This window comes from Lynx rufus, unplaced genomic scaffold (genome assembly GCF_022079265.1).
Source record: "Lynx rufus isolate CCGP_SWC_20201006 ecotype Redwood Valley unplaced genomic scaffold, mLynRuf1.p SCAF_2, whole genome shotgun sequence".
NCBI lineage: Eukaryota > Metazoa > Chordata > Mammalia > Carnivora > Felidae > Lynx > Lynx rufus.
This window is the reverse complement of record NW_025814834.1, coordinates 132,079,888-132,095,970: the sequence shown is the minus strand read 5'-3', so window position 1 is coordinate 132,095,970 and position 16,083 is coordinate 132,079,888. Positions and strand designations below refer to the sequence as shown.

Sequence of the window (16,083 nt, the reverse complement as noted above, 5' to 3'; positions counted from 1 at the left end):
GTTTTCTCCCCACAGAGCTACTTACATAGCTTCATGTAGCATAGGCTTTCAGAAGAGACTATCACATAGACTTCCTGTCATCTACTATGATGCTATGCCTGATTCATGTATATGTGTGACTCTCATATATTTATGTTACATATTCTCATATTTGATGAAGCTATAGGTAAATGCCAGAGCAAGACCATGTGGATGTGATTACACTGCAGGCATACATTTATCAGGAGTGGAAGAAGAACTGTCAGCTAATGCCCCTGCATACAGCAATCATAATGGCCCTGACAGGTTCCTGCCAAGCAGGCAGGGCCATTCCAGAGATAGCGCAACTGCCAAAAGCAAGACAAATGCTTTTAGAATTGGTAATACATCATATCAGCTGTCTCAAACTTCTCCTTAGTGTATTGATTATAATTAAAATAAACTAATTAGTTAGAATTATAATCATGATGCACATAAATGTTGAGCTCACAGATGAGAGGGGAATGGCACTATGGATTATCAGGGTAATGTTTAACAATGATAAGGATGAACTGAATCTGGAAACTTCACCTGGTAAACATGTAGAGAAAGCATTACACATTTTTTACACAGATGTTCTGACCAGAAAAATTTCCTACTTAAAGGAAGTTGTGTTTTTTGTGTGCTTTGTTTTGTTTCGTTTTGTTTTGTTCTGCTTTAAAATCTTTCTCCTAGGAAATCTCCCCTCCAGGAAGGTTTGACAGACTGTTAATCAGTTGGTCACTTGTCATGATATTGCTCTGTGTCATAAAGTGTCACAATACAGATTATATAAAAATTATTAATTTCATTAATTAATTAATTAATTATTTGTTTATTTATTTATAAGGCATATACCTGATAACATACTTTAAAAAGGAGTATATTGGCTCTTAAAAGTCACATAGTGATTTTTATAATCACATAACTTTCCTTACACATTTGGCAGTTCATTGTTTATGGATAGTAATAATAAAAGGCAACCCCCAAGACAGGGATTTGCTGAAGTCCCTAAAATAATTTGCTATTACTCTTAGTCATAGTATCAGTGTCCTAAGAACACTGCAAGATTCTGTTGGCAGGTATTGTACTGTTTACTAAATGTGAATCTATATTATTGGGAACAGGATATAGTCATCAATATTTATTTAGACTCAGATTACAGTGAATACCAAAATAAATACCAATGTAATATCACTACATATGACTATTTAAAAACCAGATATTTTATTCCTTGGAAATTGTTTTCATTAACTTTTAACTTATTCAGACTGTCACATAGAGAAATATCAAATGTAAAAAAAATTCCACAGTCTACATGGCCAAGAACTTTTTTTTCTTTTATGAAATACTGGGTTGAAAGACAATGAGTCAACTTCTCATTGTAAATAGTATTTCATGAGCTATACCTACAAATGTTAAGAGTTGTATTTTTAGCATTTTAATATGTTGCTGTTATACTGTCAGGAATGGAAGAATAGCAATTTTAAAAATTGGTTAACTTGTAGTCAGAAATGATTTCTTAATTTAGTAGGACCTGGTAACAGATATGAAAAATTCATAGCTTCAACCGAGCAGTGAACTTTTTTTTTTTTACCTAAGTATATATATGCAATGAATTAAACTATGGTGTTACATAGCCACCTATAAAGTGCTCAGTTATTACTCTCCTTTTTCTTAAAACATATCTGATAGTAACAATAGCTAATACCCATTGAACAAATATTATGTGTTGAGGACTGTGTATAATTTGTATTTACATGTTTTTTATCCTTTATAATAACCCTGTTTATAATGTAGATATTATCCCTGACACACTTGGAGTGGTGTGTCTTTCCCAAAAAAACGGTAGCAATGACTGAGCCAGTATATGGATTCAGGACAGAACAGGCTTTGAAAACAGTCTTTGGTTGTAAACATAAAAGCAAGGATTATAATAGATTAAGGTTTATAGAATGATACAGCCTATTATACCATTAGTTCTCAAATGTAACCAAAAACAAAGCTACAGTCCTTGAATGATGAAAGCTAAGATTCACAGATGGTTTGGGGTGAAAATAGCCTTTATTAAATACATCAGCAATTGACCTAAGGGCTTCCTTATAATTAGACACCTTCTCACCTTACTACTATTACATACATGAGCCCTTTAAGATAAAAACCATAACAACATTAGACTTCCTTGAAGTACTTTACTTTTTAAAAATAATTTATTGGAAATGTTTAAGCAAATATAAATTTGTAAAGGGCCTGATTCAATTCAGCATGCATATATTATTTTTAATGCACAATGCACAGAACTCCTCTATTACAATAAAAAGATAGATAAAGAAAAAGAAATCTTCCTGTCATTACCCTCAATGCAGTGGGAGAGACAAATGGGTAAGTGCAAGACAATTTGATAAATGTTGAGATAGAAGTATGGCCAGGGTACCACTGAAGTAGAAAATATTGCCGAAATTTGTCTCTGCCTGTTTCAGTCAGGTTTGAACAAAGAAGCATAGCAACTTCATTTTGAGATGACTCAAAACCACAAGATAAGGTGGTCTGGAAGGAAAAATAAGTACTAAGTGGGATGGAGCAAGGAAAAATGGGGACCTGCTAGGGTGAGCTGAAATCTACAATGGACACAGTTGTCAGTGCCTCACCACCTCCAAACTCCAAACACTGATAATGGAGGTGATGTGTAAGGAAGGTCGATTCCATTTGGCCCTGTGCTGAAAATGGTCCTAAGGAGTCCGTGAGACTGAAGAAAGGACTGGCCAGATCTGGAAGTCCTGGATGTTGCCATGCACCAGTAAGTGAGGCAGCAGATGAGCAACAATGAATGTGAGCAGTATTGGAGCATGGGATCTGTATGAACTATCTTCTGTGGAATAAAGGAGTGTCCACCTATGCTTTCTACTTTCTGTTTCTCATACAAAACAGACAAACAAGCAAACAAACAAAAAACAAAAAACCTCTTGCGGCTCACCATAATTGGTAACATAAAGGGAAGAGAATTCTGGGAAAAGTAGTTCCAGTTTAGCTAAATTGATACAGTTAAAATCCATTCCTGAATGTTCAAAAAATATTATATATCAAAGATGGGAAACCTGAATGAGTAATGAAGACATTCACATCTTGAAAAGAGCCTAATCATATTTGAACAACGTTCACTATTGTAGTAGAAATGTGTCAGATACTCATATAGATATACAAAATACTATCTTTCTTCTAACAATTTATTTTTATTTTTTACAACTTTTATTTTGTACAATATGATTTCATAAAATGTGAAATAGTACAAAGTTTCCTGTCCTAGAAATATTTAGTTTGCAAATATCAAATGGGATATATCCTTTAATATTCATGTGAATTTTAAATGGATGAATACTTAAGATGGGGATGGCAAGATGTCACACATACATTAGTAGGCATCGATACTTTTTTTTTTAAGTTTATTTATTCTGAGAGAGTGTGTGTGTGTGTGTGAGTGGGGGTAGGGCACAGAGGCAGAGAGAGAATCCCAAGCAGGCTTCTTTCTGCGTGGAGCCCAGCACAGAGCCCCTTGTTGGTAGGACTTCATCTCCGGACCTTGAGATCCCGACCTGAGCCAATATCAAAAAGTGGATGTTTAACTGACTGAGCCACCCAGGCACCCTTCAATACTTCTGAATTAAAATACAAATACTGTTAAAATGAATGCTTACATTTATGATGTAGTGGAAATTAACCTCTTTAAAACCACATTTAAAAAAATGCTAACTGTGCCAAAATGAAATGTTGAATAATGTTCAACATGAAATGTTTATAATGAAAAATATGATAAAAATCATTGATTTTTTGAGTATGTGATCCTTTTACATACACAATTCAGAGAATTATACATTCACAAATAATATACTAATTATAAAAATACAAATAAAATTAAATGATTTACTGATTCAAAAATAAATTAGAAAAAATAAGTATAACTGATATGCTAAGAAAAGAAAGAAAATGAAATTGTATAAAATGCTCAGTTAAAACCATAAAATAAAGAAGAGTGGAAGACAAAAATAGAAAAAAACAGCAAAGGAAACAAATAGAAAACAGAAACAAATAGTATAGATACTCATTCAACTATATCAGTAACCATTTTGAATGTCAGAAGTCTGAATGAACCAGTTAAAAGTGAAAGATTGTCAGAGTGGATCTGGAAACAAGAGCCAACTATATGTTGTCTTCAAGAAACCCACATTAATTGTAAAGATGCATATAGATTAAAAGTCAATAGATGGGAAAAGATATGCTACGTGGACAGTAATCAAAGTACGCAGGAAGAGCTATATGAATTTCAAATAGAGCAGACTTCAGACCAAGGAAAGTTATCAAGGATAAAGAGGGGTGAGAATTTGCCAAAATTCACATAAGAAGAAATAGATAACTTTAATAGGCCTTTATCTATTAAATCAGTAATTAATAACCTGTCAAAATAGAAAATACAAGACCCAGATGGGTTCAGGTGAAGTCTACCAAACATTTAAGGAAAAAATTATACCAATTCTCTGCACAATCTCTCACAGAAGACAGAAGCATAGGGGATACTTCCTAATTCATTCTATGAGATTATCATTACTCTAATACCAAAACTACATAAAAATATTAGAAGTAAACTACAGACTATAGTTTGAACATAGATGAAAAAATCCTCAACAAAGACAAATCAAATCCACTAAAAGATAAAAAGAATTCTACACCATGACAAAGTGGATTTTTCCTTGGTATTGTTAGTTCAACATTTGAAAATCAACTTATGTATTCCATCACAGCAGATTGAAAAAAAGAAGAGGAACAAAAGAAAAATCACATGATGCAGAAAAGCAGTGTTGACAAAATTCAACACCAATTAATGATAAAAACTCTCAGTAAATTAAGAACAAAGGGGAAATTCTTCAATTTGACAAAATAATGTCTAAGAAAACTTAAAGCTAACTTCATAATTAGTGGTGAGAGACTAGAAGTGTTCCCACTAAGATCAACGTAAGGCAAGAATCTTCCCACACCACTTCTTTTTTACATGGTACTAGCAGACCAAGCTAGTGCAATTAGACAAGAAAATTAAATAAAGTATACAAATTAGGAAGGAAAGAATAAAATTACCTCTATTCACAGCTAACATGATAGACTATGGAGAAAATCCAAAAAAAAAATTGACAAAAAATACTCCTAAAACAAGTAAGTGATTATAGCAGCATTGAGGATACAAGGTTAATACACAAAAGTTTATTGCTTCCCTATCTACCAACAATGAACTAGTGGAATTTGAAATAAAAAGCATAATACATTTTACATTAGCATCCCAAAAGTGAAATACTTAGATGTAAATAAAAAAATATGTACAAGATCTGAGAAACACAAAATACAGATGAAAGAAATCAAAAAGCTAAATAAATAGTTCATGGATAGGAAGCCTCAATATTGTCAATGTCAGTTCTTTCTATCCTTGACCTATTGATTCTGTGTAATCCCAGTCAAAACTCAGTAAATAATTTTATGGACATAGGCAATCTGATTCTTATTTTATATGGAAAGACAAAGAACCAGTATAACCACCACAATATTAAAGAGAAAAAAGTTGGAGTACTGACACTACACAACCTCAAAACATACTATAAAGCCATAGTAATTAAGACAAGGTGGTATTGGCAAAATAATAAACAAATCAATGGAACAGAATAGAGGACCCAGAAGTAGACCTACATCAACTGGCCTTGCCAAAGGAGCAAGGACAATACAATGGAGCAAAATAGTCTTTTCAACAAATGGTGCTGGAACAACTGGACATATAGATGCAAAATAAAAAAAAAATCTAAATACAGACCTTATATCCTTCACAAAAACTAAATCCAAAATGTATCACAGGCCTAAATAACAAGACAAACTATAGCGTCCTAGAAGAGAACATAAAATCAAATGACCTTGAGCTTGTTGATGACTTTAGATATAACACAAAAAGCACAGTCCATGAAAGGAAGAATTAATAAAATGGATTTCATTAAAATTAAAAACTGCTCTGCAAAAAGCAATGTCAAGAGAATGGAAAACAAGCCACAAATTGGGAGAAAATATTTGCAAACAACTGATAAAGACTAATAAAGAACTGTTATCCACAATATACAAAGAACCCTCAAAAGTCAGCGCTGAGAAAATGATCAACCTGATATAAAAATGGGCAAAATATCTTAATAGACACTTTACCAAAGGTGATATAGAAATAGCAAATATGCATATGTAAAAAGATGTTCCACCTTTCATGTCATCAGGGAAATACAAATTAAAACAGTAGTGAGATACCCTTATAGACCTATTAGAGAATGTCCAAAATCCAAGAAACTGATAACACAAAGTTCTTTTTTTTTTAATTTTTTTAATATTTATTTTTATTTTTAAGAGAGACAGAGACAGAGTGCAAGCAGGGGAGTTGCAGAAAGAGAGGGAGACACAGAGTCAGAAGCAGGCTCCAGGCTCCGAGCTGTCAGCATGGAGCCTGATGCTGGACTCAAACTCATGAACCATGAGATCATGACCTGAGCTGAAGTCAGACACTTAAGCAATTGAGCCATCCAGGCGCCCCAATGTGAAATTCTGGTGAGGATGTGCAGCAGCTGGAACTCTCATACAGTGCTGGTGGGATGACAATATGGTACAACCAGTTTAGAAGACTGTTTGATGGTTTCTTACAAAATGAAACATACTCTCACCGTATGATCCAGCAATCACACTCCTTGATATTTGTCCCAAGGAACTGCAAAGTGTAGCTACACAAGACAGTATCAAAATATTTATATCAGCCTTATTCATAGTTGCTAAAACTTGGAAGCAACCAAAATGTCTTTCCTTCAGTAGGTGAATGGATAAATAAACTATGATACATCCAAAGAATGGAATATTATTCAGAGGTATCATGCCATGAAAAGATATAGAGAAACCTTAAGTGGGTATTAGTGAAATAAGCCAATCTGAAAAATTGATATACTATATGATCTCACCTATATGACATTCTGGAAAAGACAAAACTATGGAGACAGTAAATAGATGGGTGATTACTAAAGGTTAAGGGGCAGGGAGAGATGAATAGGCAGAACACAGAGAATTTGGGGGGCAATGAAACTACTTTATAAGATACCATAATGGTGGATATATTCCATTGTACATATGTCCAAATCCATAGAATGTACACCTATTGAAACCTAATGCAAAATATGGATTCTGAATATTAATAGTGTGTCAGTACAGGTTCATCAGCTGTAACAGTTATACCACTCTGTGGGAAATGTTGATAATTGGGGAGGCTATGTGTGTATAAGGACATCAGTATATGGGAAATCTCTGTACTTTCCCCTCAGTTTTGCAGTGAACCTAAAACTACTCTAAAAAATAAAGTTTACTTCAACCAATCAATCAGTCGGTCAATCTTTAGAGAGAAAGGTTTTACACAACAACATCCTAACTTATGTGAGTAGGCCTTACAACTGAGAATCTGAAATGGCCTGCATTTACACCCTGACTGTACTGTGTATCCTGGTACAGTTTACTTAATGCCACTACCTCAGTTTTTTCCTACGTTAATGTAAGTATTGATATTATCTAGGTCACATCATTCCTTTTATTATTAGACTCCAAATAAATTATTTCATATAAATTAAATCTCTTGAGTGTTCTACCAAGTTCCAACCACCATAGAATTCTTTTTCAAAATGAAAGTACATATGCTGTGGAAGTATAAGGAAGGTTAGTTTTGCTTAGATCACTGTTTTTCTCATCCCCTCACCCTCCTCCCTATCGCAAGTGTTCCATATAGTGTTCCTTCAACTTTGTTTTTGTGAGGCACACTGATTGCCTTAAATATAACACATCTTATTTCAGCCTGTTACCTCCGTTGATGTGAAAATCACATTAATGATGACATCCGGTCCCAGTGGTCACGCATCATTATATTCTCTCTTACTTTCTTCATAGCATTATGGCATGTATTCTATTTTGCTAATTTATTTTCTTCTACAAACTCCCTAAAGTGGACATTTACCAAGTTTTCGCTGCTGACGACCATTCCTTATACATTTTGCCTTGGAGATTCATATGTATCTTTGTGTTCAACAACCCTTATTTGCAACTGAGTACCAAATCTATGTATTGTGATTTATATGGATAAATATATAGTTAGCAAATAGATATAAACATTATTAAGTGTATATATATATATATATATGTGTGTATATATATATTCAATAGTACATATACATATATGTTAGTATCTATAATTCTTGGTAGCTATATCAATAAACATATCTATACCTAAAATCTGTACCCCTTTCTCTTGAACCAGAGATCTGCTTTTCGAAATAACTGCTTTTCCTTAAAGTTTACATGTACAGTACTATATTATATACATAGCAGCCTGTCTACAACATAAAATCTCATATGTCTTCTATTGCTATAATCCTAGATTCTACAGGCTTTGCTAAAGTATACTACCCACTAACACGATTGACTGTATCATATGAATGAAAATAATTTAAACTTTTCTGAATATTTGCATAAAGAATAAATGCAGCTCCTAAGTTTCCCAAGTATGTCTGGTGAATCTCAGTGTCTTATTCATGCTTAAGACCCATCCTGCCATATTCTGCCACTCTGGCAGTTTCCTGTCCAGAGTCTACTTTAAGGGAGTAGAGGGTCTTCTTTCTACCCACATAGCTTAAAGAATCTGATTTTTATGTCATGGGTTCTCTCTCATAATTTTCCTTTGAGATCTCAAAGTGGCACCTTAGCTCCTTAGTCCTATTATACACAGTTCATTTTTGGAATAGGGAAAATCTTTCAACCACACTAGACACCACTTTCCGCCTCCCCCCCATTAGAACCCTAGAGCAGTGATATGACTTTGGAAAGTACCTCAGCATTTTTTGCAAGCTTTATTTCTACAAGTTTTGAACATAAGCCAGGGAGGTATCAAAAAACAAATTTTAAAAATATATAGTTGATTCTCATTGATCACAGTATTTATCTACTACAAAGTTGCCATGAACACTGAATTAGCAAATACTGAACTATCCCACCTGGGGAAATACAGGATCAGGTTGTTGAGAGTCTCTGGTCTCATCAAAGGCCTTACAAAGGTAGTTCTTTGGCAAAGTTCTTACAAAGCAACATATTCTCATCAGCATTGAAAATCTGTTGTTCTACATAACTATTTTCCATATAGTATAAATACTATATGCAAGTATTTTAAAAATTTTTCCAAGGCATCCCAATCTGCAGAACTTGCCTTGCCTGAGAGTTTAACATTCGTCAGACCTTATCACCTTTTGAAACATAGAATCCAACCAGACTAGCCAGGAAGATTTTAACATTTTCCTTATCCTGGGTAACATGACTGTAAATTTCTTGTATTTCAGCTCACAACAATGTTATCTATTGCACTTTTTTTTTAATCTGTCTTCCTTTCCTAGATGTATGGCATTGTTGATTCATTAACATTGAACTCACAGCCAACAGAACTATAACTCATGCCTGAATGAAGCTTATCTAATACACATATTTTCTCCATAAGGCACATTGTGGGCTTCATGCACTTAGGAACACTGAACCTCACTTCAGCACTATGCTAATGGGGCATTTTAAACAGCAAAGCCACCAACAAAAAGCATAAAATGTAGAGGAAAAAAAAAAGGCAATATAGATCTTGAAAAGGATACTTTATTACAATATGAGAACTGAAGCGAAGGCAGAGTACAATCTCATTCAGCCTGAACTGGAAACAAGTGCGTTGAGTGACACAAATTTTCCTTGGTTTTGAGCGTATCTGTGAATGACCGCAAAGTATCTGTAAGTATTCCTTTTGGGGTTTCAGATGCATGTTAGCGTGTAAGCTAATTGGCAAATACAGAATCTGTAAATAGTAGGTATGAACTGTATAATGCTGTTCCCTGTATTCTAATTCTGGTATATTTCATGAGCTTGAATATATTTTATGGGTTCCAGGAGAAAGAGAAATAGCAATATGAAATATATCAAATACTAATCTATCCTATATCCATCATTGACACTGTCATCAAGTATAAATTATTTCTTTGATTATGTGATATTTTGTAAATCTTTGTCACTCAAATTGATATTTGGGAAATCTCAGATGATTAAATATGATGAAGTATCTAATTTGGAAGATTTATGTCTTTCATTTTATTGTAGCTTGCTTATTTGATGAGTATAAATGAAATGCTTAAAGGTACACAGGATAATGGTATAAATTGTATTTATTTTATCATTTTATAATACAGAAATATTTTTCAAACAACCAATATGTTTGTGTTCCATAACTACTAACAGATGGTAAACAACGTTACCCACACTGGAGGCATCATAAGCAAAACTGCTAGGAATGAATGATCCTAATGTAAAAATATCTAGACCTCTTCAGAGCACTACAGTCCCCATCCTGAAACAATTTTCCCTGGGTAAACACGTATTTAATATGCTGGTAAGAATTTTTACATTAACATGCACTAAAAAAATGAAAAATGGAAAGTGGGAATTAATTTTATGGAAGAGTAAATCCCATAGAGATCTTTTTTATTTATACTTACTACTACTTCTTCAAGTTACTAAGAAATTATTTTCTATACAGATATCCCTGAATAAAAATACAATTAGATGCCTCCTAAGACCCAAGAATTAGCATTTTTCAAATCATTTTGCAGAACTTCCTTTGACGTGGTCACTATTCCTTTTCATACAACTTCCATGGTCAAAATAAATGTAGGCCGCCCTGAACATGATGTCCTTCTTGGATATTCAAAGTAAATCTCCAGTATTCCAAAGTACTTTGTATCAACTGATTTTGTTCTGTGGAAGCCAGTGTTTTCCAAGTTTATTTGAGAAAAAAAAAACATATTTTAGAAAATGTGGGTAATGCTTACAGTTACAGATTATGGTGTCAGATTGACTTTGAATCCTAGCATGGAGAACCGGAATGAATTGTTTATCCTCCCTTTAGATTAGTTTCTTAGTTTATAATGTGAAATAATAGCAATACTGATCTTCTAGAGTTCTGTGAGCTTTCATTAAGAATGGTGCTTACTCCAAATTAAACCTTAACAAAACATTAGTTATTACAAAAAGGGAAATGGTCTTCAGTAGAAAATGGTTTGGAAAACATCACTAAAGGACATTCAGTGCATTTAATACTCCCTTTTTGATTTAAATTTATTACAAATTTGAATTGCATAAATTTAATACTGGGCCTTAGATACCATTTTCTTTTGTGCATGAGAAAAGTAAACCTTGGAAAGACCAAATGACTTGCCCAAGGTCATACAACTCATTTGTGGTGCAATTAAGTTAAGAAATCCAGTCTTCTAATTGCTAATTGAAGAGCATTTTCTTTTCACTTGGCTGCTTCTCATATACTCAGATATTCACATATTGATTCTCTTTCAATCTAAGGGAAAAGACACTATGCAAAGGGAAGGTGTTAGGAAATCAATTTCCTATTACATTAGTCATTAATGCTATCGAATGTCATGCTTTTTCATCACCACTCACTCCTTATCATTGAAACACTTCAAGGTTACAGTCCACTCTAACACAAAAATTATTTTCCACCCAAAATATTAGATCATCAAACTTTATATCCTGTCAATTTGTCCTTCCTCCTGTAGTATACTATTCATTAATTACTCGTTATTTTGTTAGCATGTTATGATTTTTCTTCTTAAACATGGCCAATTTTAATTTTAAACTTATTTCACGAGGGCACATGCATCTCCTATTTTCAACATCTGTATTTTGTAATTTCTTCATGTGTTTGACTTAATAATGTTTTATATAGTACAGATAATCACTAGATTTTTTTCAGGTTAACATTAACCCATCCATAGCAGTGGTTTTCATGTAACATATAAGTTGGTCAGTTATATGACTGATTCTTTAAAATGCAAAATTTTTAAATTCAGCGCTGAGTATCTCACGTAGCTCAGGATGAGAAATTTTGCAGAAGTCATTGCTTATTAAAATACATAAAGGACACTACATATTCATTAGAAAATGATGAAAATATGCCTATTGAAATACAAATAACTTGTACAAGAAATTTATTTTTAGAAATCTAATAAATATATTTAAATTGCCCACTTTTTTAAAATCAGAAAAGCAAATTAAAACAGAATCATGTTCAATAAGATAATTAATGCATGCAAAGAAGTAACCACTTACCTGAACTGCTTAAACAAGTCACTTGCATGAACTGCTTTGTACAGATTTTTGAAGGCCATTTGGGCATTCTTTTCAAATGCTGTATAAAGGGTGAGAGGCAAGATTGCTGCAACAGTGCACCTTGCAATGTAATATAAAAATCCAGATTTAGAAGTTGCTGAATTCCTAACATTAAGGATTTTGATTAACACATGATGGCACATAAAATGTATCAGAATACTATAAAAATGCAGGAGAAAGGATATTACAGAAATCTGCTGAATGATTCATTTTTTTAAGTTATTTTAAGTATATAAAAATGTCTGGATTAGGTTATATAGTGTATTATTGGTTCACACTACCAGTCTCTTGAGTAGTGGGATTTGAATGCATTTTGTTATTCTTTTTTGCCCTTGAGTGTGCATTACTTTGATGATAAAAGTCCATCTATTTAAAATTACAACACCATAATAACTTATATTATATTCCTTCTCCATATGGAGAAATTAGAGCCATAAAAATTAAGTCATTGTTAATTTTTAATTACTTCAAAAATGTGATCAAAATTTAGAGCTGGAAATATGATTTTACTATAAAAATATAAGAAAGATATAGGGATGTGGACAGAATTTATTTTCAGTAATGTTTAAAATATATAACCATGATATTAAATAATTTTTACCCTAGTTAATACCTTTATTGTCAATTTCACTATTATTGTAAATGATAAGCAAATAATATAATTATGCTTTTGTTTTCAGGGGACTTCTTCTACCAAACCAGTTGGCTATTAGGAACTGTAATATTCTTAATGGATAAATTAACACTTGCTGTTTTAAATTCTTTAAAAAGACTGCTTGGAGTAAATTCATCACAATCTTTATGGTTTCTAATTTCACTTTACACACATCACCATTCATCATGTGTGTTCTGTAAAATAAATCTTTCTATGCACATTCTTTCTAATATCAGTCTGTATCCCACAATGAATGTGTCTACTCTAAGTCTGCATATACAAGGGAAATGAGAATGTACCAGGTTTTGTTTGTCTACTAACTAAATTTTTCATGATGATGTTATTTAATGCAAGCGTTTGCATGAAGAGAGGCAGGCCCACTTTTGCAAGTGATGTATTGTTTTGTATTCCATAAGCAAAGGACCTTAAAAACTCAGAAAGGGTAATAGCATGACCAGTAGTCCATGGCAGGGCCCACCTAGTAGGCAAGCACCTGGGGAAACAAAACATTACTGATAAACACCTCATTTTGTTTGTAAAAGGATTGATTACTCACAGTTATTTATACCATTCTAAAATAAAGAAAGTTAATATAGCTATTGTGCTAATGCTTTTCCAACTAAAACATATTGGAGTTCAGTTAGAAATTGAGAAATGCCCTTTATACTCCAACGCTTTCTTCATTTCCAAAAAGGCTTTGTTTTAATAATACTCTTTGTAAAATATCTTAACTTATTATCAAATAATAGGAAAGGGGAATATTCTTTCAAATATATTGGACATTTTTCTAAAATGTAGTCTCCAAAACTGTTTGGAAATGGAGGAAAAGGGCAGAGATAATCTTATTAGTGTTAGCAGGAATTTAAACATAACGAATGCCAGATTGTTCTACCTGTATATAATCCATCTTTCTGGGAGTTGCTGACCTTTGGAAAGGGCACTGAGAGTTGCCTAACTACACAGAAAAAAATTGTCCTCTATGAATACCCATGTGTTAGAAATAATTGGGATTGACAACATATTTTGTATTCCTATCTTCACTTAATCTATGCATCTTAATTTGTTAAAAGTCCTTTATATTTCCTAATTTCATGTTTTTAAATATTTATTTATTTTGAGAGAGAGAGAGAGAGTGAGCAGGGGAGGAACAGAGAGAGGAGGGGAGAGGGAGAATCCCAAGCATTCTCTGCACTGCCAGTGTGGAGCCTGGAGCAGGACTTGAACTCACGAATCGTGACATCATGACCTGACCTGAAATTAAACGTCAGATGCTTAACTGACTGACCCATCCAGATGCCCCCTAAATTTATTTATATTAGGACACCATACATGATCTCATTCCCCACTGTACACACACATAAAATATATTCACTAAAATATCATTGTGATGCCTGAATCTATAGAACTTCCTAAATAAATCCTTAAGAATCAAGTGATCTGATTAATGTTTCTTACACTTAACCACAGTGCAAATAGAGTACTTTCTTAACAACCACAGTTTCAAGATGGAATAGATATATGTGTTATACAAAATCTTTAACCTCTGATTATTTTCAAGAGCATTTTTAGTTTCATAATAATCTCTCATAAAATATTATTTTTGTTCAAAAAAATATGGGTTAGGGGCAACTGGATGGTTCTCTTGATCTCAAGGTTGTGAGTTTGAGCCCCACGCGGGGTATAGAGATTACTTAAATAAATTAAAACTTTTACAAATAATATAATTTAGGTTTTGATTGCTTAAATTTATTTTCAGTGTCACAGAAGCAATATATTTCTTTAGACAGCACTTCCTAATATTTTCATCTCGGAATAAATTACTAGCAGATTCCAAATGGAAGTAAGAAAGGGAGCAGACCTGCAACTGACCTCTCGCAATCTGCACTTCTTACTCTGTGTTCTCAATTTTGCCTCTATTCTACAGAATGTGCACTTGTGAAGTCTACCCATTTGTTTTAGCTCTCTGCCACGCACCTCTGAAAGTATGGATTCTGATATCTCTGCGGTTCTTTATATCGATGAGCGCCTCCTCATCATTACATTTCCTGGCAGCTTTCCAGTTTTCATGCTGTAGCACTGTCATCTCAATTTTGTCTCTGTTTCCAGCCTCTATATAATTTTTACCATCAGAGAAGGGACAGTAAAGACATGGCAACTTTTAAACTGACAGGCAGGTGACAGCTGCCTAGCAGAAAGGATTTGAGGCTGCCCTTTGATTACCAACTCCCAGAAGTCCTTTAAGAGGAATAGTGCTTTTTCCCACATGCACCCAATCGCAGCTCACATAAACCTTTTACGATAGCCACGTCACACTGTACTCATGTTTTAATTTGCATGACAGTCTAGTTCACTAGATAAGTTTTCAGCCAGCGTCTGTTGTGTTGGCTGCTCAGTTCCCTTGTTCCTACCCCAGTGCCTAGCACAGAGAAACCACTCAACAAACGCTTCTCAACAATTACATAAATGGAGAGTAAATGAGTATTGCCAAATTGACTGGAGCTTTGACTTTTAAGCTCAGTCCTTGGACAATGTGAAGAAGGAACTTGATCAGGAAAAGGAAAAAAAAATTAATGCATACCATTATGTTGACTATTTTAATTTTACTTAAAAATGAAATAAACTGAAAGGATCCCCCACATTTGTGAAACTTCCGCTGAAAAGATTTTTTTCAGAATTGTATGTGATATTAATAGCCCCCAGCACAACCTTCTGAGAGGAGTGAACAAAATGACTCAAATTGGCACAGTGAATATTATTTTACCAATGATTATATTTCGTACTTAAAAAATACATATCTTGACACCAGAGATTGTATTTTACCTTTATGTATATATCTTATAAAAAGCGTATCAGATGTGACAGTGTGACAACTCAGAAAATATACCAGCCACCCTCCTAGATTCATTGCCCTGTTTTCTCTTTTTTTTTTTTCCTAATCATCTACTCAGGATTTGATAATAATTGGGTGATGACCATGGTGAAAAAAATGAATAGAGGATATCTTCTCTGATCTTCCTAGTATCCTGCCAAATGGAAAAAATAAAGTGTGATAAAGTGTGATACTAATTTACTATAACATCCAACTCATCTTGCAAATGTTTTTCAAAAACATAAAGTTCTCCATAAAAAAAAAA

General features: G+C 33.4%; 1 pseudogene; it reads right to left on the bottom strand.

Annotated features, from left to right (window-relative positions):
• Positions 1-15,032, bottom strand: part of LOC124514286 (alpha-ketoglutarate-dependent dioxygenase alkB homolog 4-like) — a 138,838-nt pseudogene extending 123,806 nt beyond the window's left edge.
• Between the last annotated feature and the right edge of the window lie 1,051 nt (positions 15,033-16,083).